General features: G+C 44.9%; 1 protein-coding gene across 1 annotated transcript in view; it reads right to left on the reverse strand.

The window, feature by feature from the left end:
- LOC139028572 (RNA-binding Raly-like protein) overlaps positions 1–10,000 on the reverse strand; it is a 53,989-nt gene that overhangs the window by 40,139 nt on the left and 3,850 nt on the right. The window lies entirely within an intron of this gene.

A 10,000-nucleotide genomic window follows, 5' to 3' on the forward strand; every position in this document is an offset into this window, starting at 1 on the left:
TGTGATAGACTGCATCCAATTTGTTGAGTAGAGTGTTGTTGAGTAGAGGCTATTTTATAGATGACATCGCCGAAGTCGAGGATCGGTAGGATGGTCAGTTTTACGAGGGTATGTTTGACAGCATGAGTGAAGGACGCTTTGTTGCGATATAGGAAGCCGATTCTAGATTTAATTTTGGATTGGAGATGCTTAATGTGACTCTGGAAGGAGAGTTTACAGTCTAACCAGACACATAGGTATTTGTAGTTGTCCACGTATTCTAAGTCAGAGCCGTCCAGAGTAGTGATGCTGGACGGGCGGGCACGTGCGGGCAGCGATAAATTGAATAGCATGCATTTAGTTATACTTGTACTTAAGAGCAGTTGAGGCCACGGAAGGAGAGTTGTATGGCATTGAAGCTTGTCTGGAGGTTAGTTAACACAGTGTCCAAAGAGGGGCCAGAAGTATACAGAATGGTGTCATCTGCGTAGAGGTGGATCAGAGAATCATCAGCAGCAAGAGCGACATCATTGACGTATACAGAGAAGAGAGTCGGCCCGAGAATTGAACCCTGTGTCACCCCCATAGAGACTGCCAGAGGTCCGGACAACAGGCCCTCCGATTTGACACACTGAACTCTATCAGAGAAGTAGTTGGTAAATCAGGCAAGGCAGTCATTTGAGAAACCAAGGCTGTCGAGTCTGCCGATAAGAATGTGGTGATTGTCGAAAGCCTTGGCCAGGTCGATGAATACGGCTGCGCAGTAATGTCTCTTATCGATGGCGGTTATGATATCATTTAGGACCTTGAGCATGGCTGAGGTGCACCCATGACCAGCTCTGAATCCAGATTGCATAGCGGAGAAGGTACGGTGGGATTCGAAATGGTCAGTAATCTGTTTGTTAGATATAGGTCTGTAGCAGTTTGGGTCTAGAGTGTCACCCCCTTTGAAGAAGGGGATGACCGCTGCAGCTTTCCAATCTTTGGGAATCTCAGACGATATGAAAGAGAGGTTGAACAGGCTAGTAATAGGGGTTGCAACAATTTCGGCAGATCATTTTAGAAAGAGAGGGTCCAGATTGTCTAGCCCGGCTGATTTGTAGGGGTCCATATTTTGCAGCTCTTTCAGAACATCAGCTATCTGGATTTGGGTGAAGGAGAAATGGTGGGGGCTTGGGTGGGTTGCTGTGTAGGGTCCCGGGCAGTTGACCGGGGTAGGGGTAGCCAGGTGGAAAGCATGGCCAGCCGTAGAGAAATGCTTGTTGAAATTCTCAATTATTGTGGATTTATCGGTGGTAACAGTATTTCCTAGCCTCGGAGCAGTGGGCAGCTGGGAGGAGGTGCTCTTATTCTCCATGGACTTTACAGTGTCCCAGAACTTTTTTGAGTTTGTACTACAGGATGCAAATTTCTGTTTGAAAAAGCTAGCCTTAGCTTTCCTAACTGCCTGTGTATATTTGTTCCTAACTTCCCTGAAAAGTTGCATATCACGGGGGCTATTCGATGCTAATGCAGAACGCCACAGGATGTTTTTGTGCTGGTCAAGGGCAGACAGGTCTGAAGTGAACCAAGGACTATATCTATTCCTAGTTCAACATTTTTTGAATGGGGCATGCTTATTTAAGATGGTGAGGAAGGCACTTTTAAAGAATAACCAGGCATCCTCTACTGATGGGATGAGGTCAATGTCATTCCAGGATACCCCGGCCAGGCCGATTAGAAAGGCCTGCTCACAGAAGTGTTTTAGGGAGCGTTTGACAGTGATGAGGGGTGGTCGTTTGATCGCAAACCCATTACGGATGCAGGCAATGAGGCAGTGATCGCTGAGATCTTGATTGAAAACAGCAGAGGTGTATTTGGAGGGCGAGTTAGTTAGGATGATATCTATGAGGGTGCCAGTGTTTACGGATTTGGGGTTGTACCTGGTAGGTTCATTGATAATTTGTGTGAGATTGAGGGCATCAAGCTTAGATTGTAGGATGGCCAGGGTGTTAAGCATGTCCCAGTTTAGGTCACCTAGTAGCACGAGCTCAGAAGATAGATGGGGGGCAATCAATTCACATATGGTGTCCAGGGCACAGCTGGGGCAGAGGGTGGTCTATAGCAAGCGGCAACAGTGAGAGACTTGTTTCTGGAGAGGTGGATTTTTAGAAGTAGAAGCTCGAATTGTTTGAGTACAGACCTGGATAGTAAGACAGAACTGTATCTCTGCAGTAGATTGCAACTCCGCCCCCTTTGGCAGTTCTATCTTGGCGGAAAATTTTATAATTAGGGATGGAGATTTCAGGGTTTTTGGTGGTCTTCCTAAGCCAGGATTCAGACACGGCTAAGACATCCGGGTTGGCAGAGTGTGCTAAAGCAGTGAGTAAAACAAACTTAGGGAGGAGGCTTCTAATGTTAACATGCATGAAACCAAGGCTTTTACGGTTACAGAAGTCAACAAATGAGAACACCTGGGGAGTGGGAGTGAGCTAGGCACTGCAGGACCTGGATTAACCTCAACATCACCAGAGGAACAGAGGAGAAGTAGGATAAGGGTACGGCTAAAGGCTATACGAACTGTCCGTCTAGCACGTTCGGAACAGAGAGTAAAAGGAGCAGGTTTCTGGGCACGATAGCATAGATTCAAGGCATAGTGTACAGACAAAGGTAAGGTAGGATGTGAGTACATTGAAGGTAAACCTAGGCATTGAGTGATGATGAGAGAGATATAGTCTCTAGAGATGTTTAAACCAGGTGATGTCATCGCATATGTAGGAGGTGGAACAACATGGTTGGTTAAGGCATATTGAGATGGGCTAGAGGCGCTACAGTGAAATAAGACAGTAATCACTAACCAGGACAGTAATGGAGAGGCATATTGATATTAGAGAGAAGCATGCGTAGCCAAGTGATCATATGGTGCCAGTGAGTGGTGGGCTGGCTGGGGTCACGGCGATTCAGACAGTTAGCAGGCCGGGGCTAATAAGCTAGCAGTTAGTAGGCCGGGGCTAACAAGCTAGCAGTTAGCAGACCGGGGCTAGCAAGCTAGCAGTTAGCAGACCGGGGCTAGCAAGCTAGCAGTTAGCAGACTGGGGGAAGCAAGCTAACAGTTAGCAGACCGGGTCTTGCAAGCTAGCAGTTAGCAGACCGGGTCTAGCAAGTTAGCAGACTGGGGCTAGCAAGTTAGCAGAAGGGCCTTTGGGGGACGTCGCGATGGAGGTAAGTCTGTTTTTGCCTCTTCATGCGGTGACGTCGATAGACCAGTCGTGGATTAGTAGTGTCCCAAGTAGCTCTAGGTAGCTAGCAGGCCGCGGTTAGCAGAATGGTCCTTCAGCAGACGTCGCGCCTGAGGGGCCTGTTGGAATCCTCGGGCAGTTTATGTCGGTATTCCAGTCGTAGAGGATCGGCGGGGTTCCGTGCCCCGTACTGGCAGTAGGAGGGGTCCGGATATTGTAGCCCAGGGGTGGGCTTCGGTGGTAGCCCAGGAGCCCTAGCCGGGCTAGCTTCAGGCTAATTGGTTCTTGCTCCGGGATGGAAACGCTAGCCAGGAGTAGTCACCCGGGATTGCGGTTAGCTAGTTGCGAAGATCCAGATGAAAATGTTCAGAGTTTGCGGTAGGAATCCGGGGATATGGAGAGAAAAAAATAGATCTGTTATGCTCTGGTTTGAGTCACGATTGTACGAACTGGCGAGAGCTTTCCGAGCTAAAGGTTAGCTGATGACTGCTAGCAGTGGTTTGCTGACTGATAGCTGGTAGCTAGTTAGCTGAGTAGCTTCAGATGAGGGATTCCAGAACCGAAGTAAATAGAAATACTTTAGAAAAAAACAGATCCACGCCACATTGGGTGAGACGGGTTGCAGGAGAGTATTTAGAAGTTGAGGTTTAGGAAAATATTTTAAAAAGATATGCGAAGAAAAATATATAAAAATAAATATACAAGGGACACGACAGGACAAAGACAAAGACGTCTGACTGCTACGCCATCTTGGATCAACAAATATTAATTTGGGGACAGGTCGAAAAGCATTAAACATTTATGGCAATTTAGCTAGCTAGCTTGCAGTTGCTAGCTAATTTGTCCTGGGACATAAACGTTCAGTTGTTATTTTATCTGAAATGCACAAGGTCCTCTACTCCGATAATTAATCCACACATTAGACGGTCAACCGTTTCTAGTCATCTCTCCTCCTTCCAGGCTTTTTCTTCTTTGGACTTTATATGGCGATTGGCATCTAACTTTTATAATAAGGTGTATTACCACAACCGACCGACCTCAGTTCATCTTTCAATCACCCACGTGGGTATAACCAATGAGGAGATGGCACGTGGGTATATGCTTCTATAAACCAATGAGGAGATGGGAGAGGCAGGACTTGCACCGCGTTCAGTGTCACAAATAGAACTGACTTCTAGGCGCGCGCGAGCAGTGTGGATGCAATGATTGAATAACATGTATGTGTACATTTATTTTGCGACGCAAGCGGTGTGGTCAGCATGTGAGTCATCAAAAATACAATCTTGCGTTCGGGCATTTCCAGCAGTCTTCCTGGTTTTTATATGCAGGTAGCATAAATTGTGCAATTGTAAACTAACAAATAATTTTTCAAGTTAGAACCCATGTATATTTAAGCAATAAGGCACGGGGGGATGTTGTATATGGCCAATACACCACGGCTAAGGGCTGTTTTTCCGCACGTCGCAACATGGAGTGCCTGGATACATCCCTTAGCATTGGTATATTGGCCATATACCACAAACCCCCGAGGTGCCTTATTGCTATTATAAGCTGGTTACAAATGCAATTAGAACAGTACAAATACATGTTTTGTCATACCCGTGGTATACGGTCTGATATACCACGGCTTTCAGCCAATCAGCATTTGAAACACCCAGTTTATAATAGTTAACATACAGCACCAACTACATAAATATATGATAGGGTCTATTACCTGCTACCTGGATTTTAATGGAGTGTGGCAGTGTGCGGTAGAGGTGCAGGTAGGTAGGTAGGAGAAGGGGAGAAGGAGAAGGGAGGATGGGGAAGGGAGGGGGAGGAGGGGAGGAGAGGATGAGGGGAGCCAAGGTGCTGACAAACAGGGAGAGAGGAATGGAGAAACGGAGGGAGTACTGTAATGCATCACCCAGCAGCTGTATGGGCGTCCATGCCTCACTCAGCCTGCTCTTCTCTGCATGTTGTCTCTCCTCCCATCTAATGAAAACTAACTATGCCACATTACAAGAACCAAAAATGTAAACGTGGAGACATTGCACCAAAGAATAGTGCACAGTAGCATGGCTGTTTTAAACCAGCCTTACAGGCCAACAAAACATCCAGAGAGGACGTGATGGGGAGATTTTAATCGTAAGAGTAGACGCTGCTATTGTGGGGCTGGAATTATGTCTGCAAGGTCACACACCATAACAGTTTCAAAGAATAATCACATTTTCAAAAACACGCTAATCCTTTGTCTGCTTGCAGCGATAGTGATACATTTAATTGATGTTGGTTTTTCCAGCAGCAGCAACACTTCAGCTCCACTATAATGGCCCTGCTACACTACAGCCATCAGGCGTCCAGCGTTGCCGTCAGACATCAGCCGTTGAAGGAATGGCTCCTTTGAAATCAATGAAAGCTGCTATACTTGACTTCATAAATGTTAGTAAAATAACCAGTGGTGTCTAGTGGAGACCATATGCAACCAAAATATACTTTATTTCTCATTATTTCAATTCACAAGATAGAATTAACGTGCGTGTCAGCCATCAAGAATGGAACCTCTGCGATTATTGAGCTTGGACGCTGCCATTAGACGTGACGCAACACGAGTGCAACATGGGCAGTGAAGCAGCTTTCATTGATTTCAAAGGAAGCATTTCTTCAACAGCTGACGGCAATGCCGGACGCACTTATGGCTATAGTGTAGCCGGGCCGTAACAGCAACAGTAGCAGAAACCATAGCAACCATAGCAGAAGCAACAACTGCAGTAGCAACAGTAGGCGCAACATTAGCAGCAACAGAAGCAGCAGAAGCAACAACTGCAATAGCAGTAGCAACAGTAGCAGCAACAATAGGAACAACTGTATTAGCAACAGTAGCAGCAACCATAGGAGAAGCAACAACTGCAGTAGCAACAGTAGCAGCAACCATAGCAGAAGCAACAACTGCAGTAGCAACAGTCGCAGCAACCGTAGCAGCAACCATGTAGAAGCAACAAACTGCAGTAGCAACAGTAGCAACAACCTGAGCAGAAGCAACAACTGCAGTAGCAACGTAGCAACAACCTGAGCCAAGAAGCAACAACTGCAGTAGCAACAGTAGCAGCAACCATAGCAGAAGCACAACTGCAGTAGCAACAGTCCAGCAGCAACCATAGTCAGAAGCAATAAAAACAACTGCAGTAGCAACAGTAGCAGCAACAGCAGTAGCAACAGTAGCAACAGCTGCTGTAGAAACAACTGCACTAGCAACAGTAGCAGCAACAGCAGTAGCAACAGCTGCTGTAGAAACAACTGCAGTAGCAACAGTAGCAGCAACAGCAACGGTAGCAGTTGGCTAGCTGTGTTTAGATGCAAACTTTAGGATCGTCACTTTAAACACGTCGTTAGACCTAGTATAAACCAGCGGTGGGCTGGGTTTTACTGAATCATTCTGACAAAGGCATTCCTCTGCAGCAGCTGCTCCTGCTCCTGGAGTGTCCAGACAGATTATGGAGTCACATTCAGCAAGGCCAAACGTGTAGGGAAGTAACAGGGAATACTACGACAATAACACTGTGGTAACTACTGCTTTAACAACAAACTGCTACTGCTATTGAGAAATGACAGAGGCTCTCATTTCCTCAAATAAGAACAGCCATGTTTTAAACTACTTATCCATTGTCTAAGTCTAGACATAATTGGGAGATGGTTCTTTCACTATGAGTTATAGGGTTGTTCCACCAATTTGGTGCCTTTTCACCTCATTTTAACATTCTGCCATAAAGAGCACATATTCAACTTCATAAAAATCAAGTTTTCCCATCTAAAAAGGTTATTAAATGAAAAACGAACTACAGTAAGTGCATACTAAGTTCGAAATAAAGTAACAAGGTTGACCGTAACAGGGTTGACGATTTCATCTTAAATCAGCCATGAATCCGCTTCTGACAGGGGGAATGGAAGTGTGTTGTGTGCAACAGGGTGAGGCAACTGAAAGCTTCACAGAAATGTTTAATTGTTCAAATATTTATCTATGGGTAACGGGGTTGACATGTTACGGCACTGCTACGCTATAGTCTTCAGGCATCCGGCATTGCCGTCAGACATCAGCAGTTGAGGGACTGCTTCCTTTGAAGTCAATGAAAGCTACTATACTGCGCTCACGTTTCATCACGTTCATCAATGCCAGCGTCCAAGCTCATGAATTGCAGAGGTTACAATTTTGAAGGCTGGCAGATTGCGCGATCATTCTATCTTGTGAATTGAAATAATGAGAAATCAAGTTAATTCTGGCTGCATATGGCCTCCACTAGACATCCCAAGTGATTTTACTAAGATTTATGAAGTCAAGGAGCTACCAGCAAGCAGAAACTCTAGCTAGCAAGCTATCTACATTGACTTAATTCACTATGTAAGCAAAAGCAACATGTGTAATTTAGAGGATAATTTAGTACTAACACTAGCAACAATTTAAGAGTGCTTAAGAAAAACTGGACCAAAGCTATTGTACTAACGCATAATCAATGAATATGGTACAGTACAGTAGGGGAAAATATAATAAATATGCTCTTCCTCTCTGCTCCTCTCCGCTCTCAAAACAACGCACTCTCTGTAACATGCTGACTAGACCAGGTACGCTCATGCGCCATCGCACGCATGTTGATTTTGTTCATACACACCAGACGCAGGTAGTTATTTTACCTGAAATGCACAAGGTCCTTTTTTCTGGATCTTTGTTGAATTTTGACCCATTTTGAGTCACACAAAATCGTGTGTTCTCTGAGTGTTGCCCACTCAGTTCTCCACTACAAAACACCAGCAAATGCCCAAAACGAGTTCACCTGCTTTTACACTATGATTTAACTATGAGATAGATGTTCAATGTTCCTTTTGAAAAAAAATATGTTAAAAGGAATAGTTTCACCATAATAAAACAAGGAACAGATGTACACTACATTAACAAAAGTGTGTGGACACCTGCTCGTCGAACATCTCATTCCAAAATCATGGGCATTAAAATGGAGTTGGTCCCCCCTTTGCTGCTATAACAGCCTCCACTCTTCTGGGAATGCTTTCCACTAGATGTCGGAACATTGCTGCGGGGACTTGCTTCCATTCAGCCACAAGAGCATTAGTGAGGTCGGGCACTGATGTTGGGCGATTAGGCCTGGCTCGCAGTCAATGTTCCAATTCATCCCAAAGTTGTTTGATGGGGTTGAGGTCTGGGCTCTGTGCAGGCCAGTCAAGTTCTTCCACACTGATTTTGACAAACTATTTCTGTATGGACCTCGCTTTGTGCATGGGGGCATTGTCATGCTCAAACAGGAAAGGACCTTCCAGAAACTGTGCCACAAAGTTGGAAGTACAGAATTGTCTAGAATGCCATTGTATGCTGTAGCGTTAAGAATCCCCTTCACTGGAACTAAGGGGTCTAGCCCGAACCATGAAAAACAGCCCCAGACCATTATTCCTCCTCCATCAAACTTTACAGTTGGCACTATGCATTGGGGCAGGTAGCTTTCTCCTGGCATCCACCAAACCCAGATTCGTCTTTAGGACTGCCAGATGGTGAAGCGTGATTCATCACTCCAGAGAATGCGTTTCCACTGCTCCAGAGTCCAATGGGGGCAAGATTTACACCACTTCAGCCACAGCTTGGCATTACGCAGGGTGATCTTAGGCTTGTGTGCGCCCGCTCAGACATGGAAACCCATTTCATGAAGCTCCCAACAAATAGTTATTGTGCTGATGTTGCTTCCAGAGGCAGTTTGGAACTCGATAGTAAGTGTTGCAACCGAGGACAGACGATTTTTATGTGCTACGCGCTTCAACACTCGGCAGTCCCATTCCGTGAGCTTGTGTGGCCTGTCACTTCGAGACTGAGCCGTTGTTGCCCCTATACGTTTCCACTTCACAATAACAGCACTTACAGTTGACCGGGGCTGCTCTAGCAGGGTAGAAATTGGACGAACTGACTTCGGGGCAAAAAAGTACACACCAAAAAAAAAGAAGGGGGGTAAACATAGTTATCTTCTAGTAATTTCTTATTTTTCTGACTTTATATGGTGATTGGCAACCGGGGAAGCTCTAGCAGGGTTGAAATTTGACGAACTGAAATCGGGGCAAAAAAGTACACACCCCCCAAAAAAAGGGAAAAACACTTGTTGGAAAAGGGGCACCCTATGACGGTGCCACATTGAAAGACACTGAGCTCTTCAATAAGGCCATTATATTGCCAATGTTTGTTTATGGAGATTGCATGGCTGTGTACTCGATTTTATACACCTGTCAGCAACAGGTGTGTCAGAAATAGCCGAATCCACTAATTTGAAGGGGTGTCCACATACTTTTGTATATATAGCGTACGTGAATCACTATTCACTTGAAATAAATAATAATCTTCAGAAATGACTTTCTCAAAGAAACAAAAAAACTAGGGTTTAACAATGATGGTGAAAATCTTGGGGTTGAGTGGGTTAAAATCTTCCTTGAAGTCACAGAGGGCCCATGGAGGGGCATGTCAAAATGCTGAATTTTGGTGCTAGTAAGACTTTATTCAAAAAATATGGAAATGTCTGCTCTACACAAAATTATAACCAACATTTTTGCAGCATTACCGCAAAAATGGAAGAGGCAAGTGGAAGTCTGTCGGCCCTGCATTAAAGACCAAAATTGTTTCATTTAAGGACCAAAACATTTACAGCTGTGCCATATAGATTGCAAAATAGTTGGGAAGAGATTTTCAATGTGCCGATTCCATGGCACATGGTTTATGAACTGTTGCACAAAAGAACGCTTGATTCAAAATTTTGAGTTTTTCAATTTCAATTATTATACAA

Source organism: Salvelinus sp. IW2-2015, linkage group LG13, assembly GCF_002910315.2.
Source record: "Salvelinus sp. IW2-2015 linkage group LG13, ASM291031v2, whole genome shotgun sequence".
NCBI classification, from domain to species: domain Eukaryota; kingdom Metazoa; phylum Chordata; class Actinopteri; order Salmoniformes; family Salmonidae; genus Salvelinus; species Salvelinus sp. IW2-2015.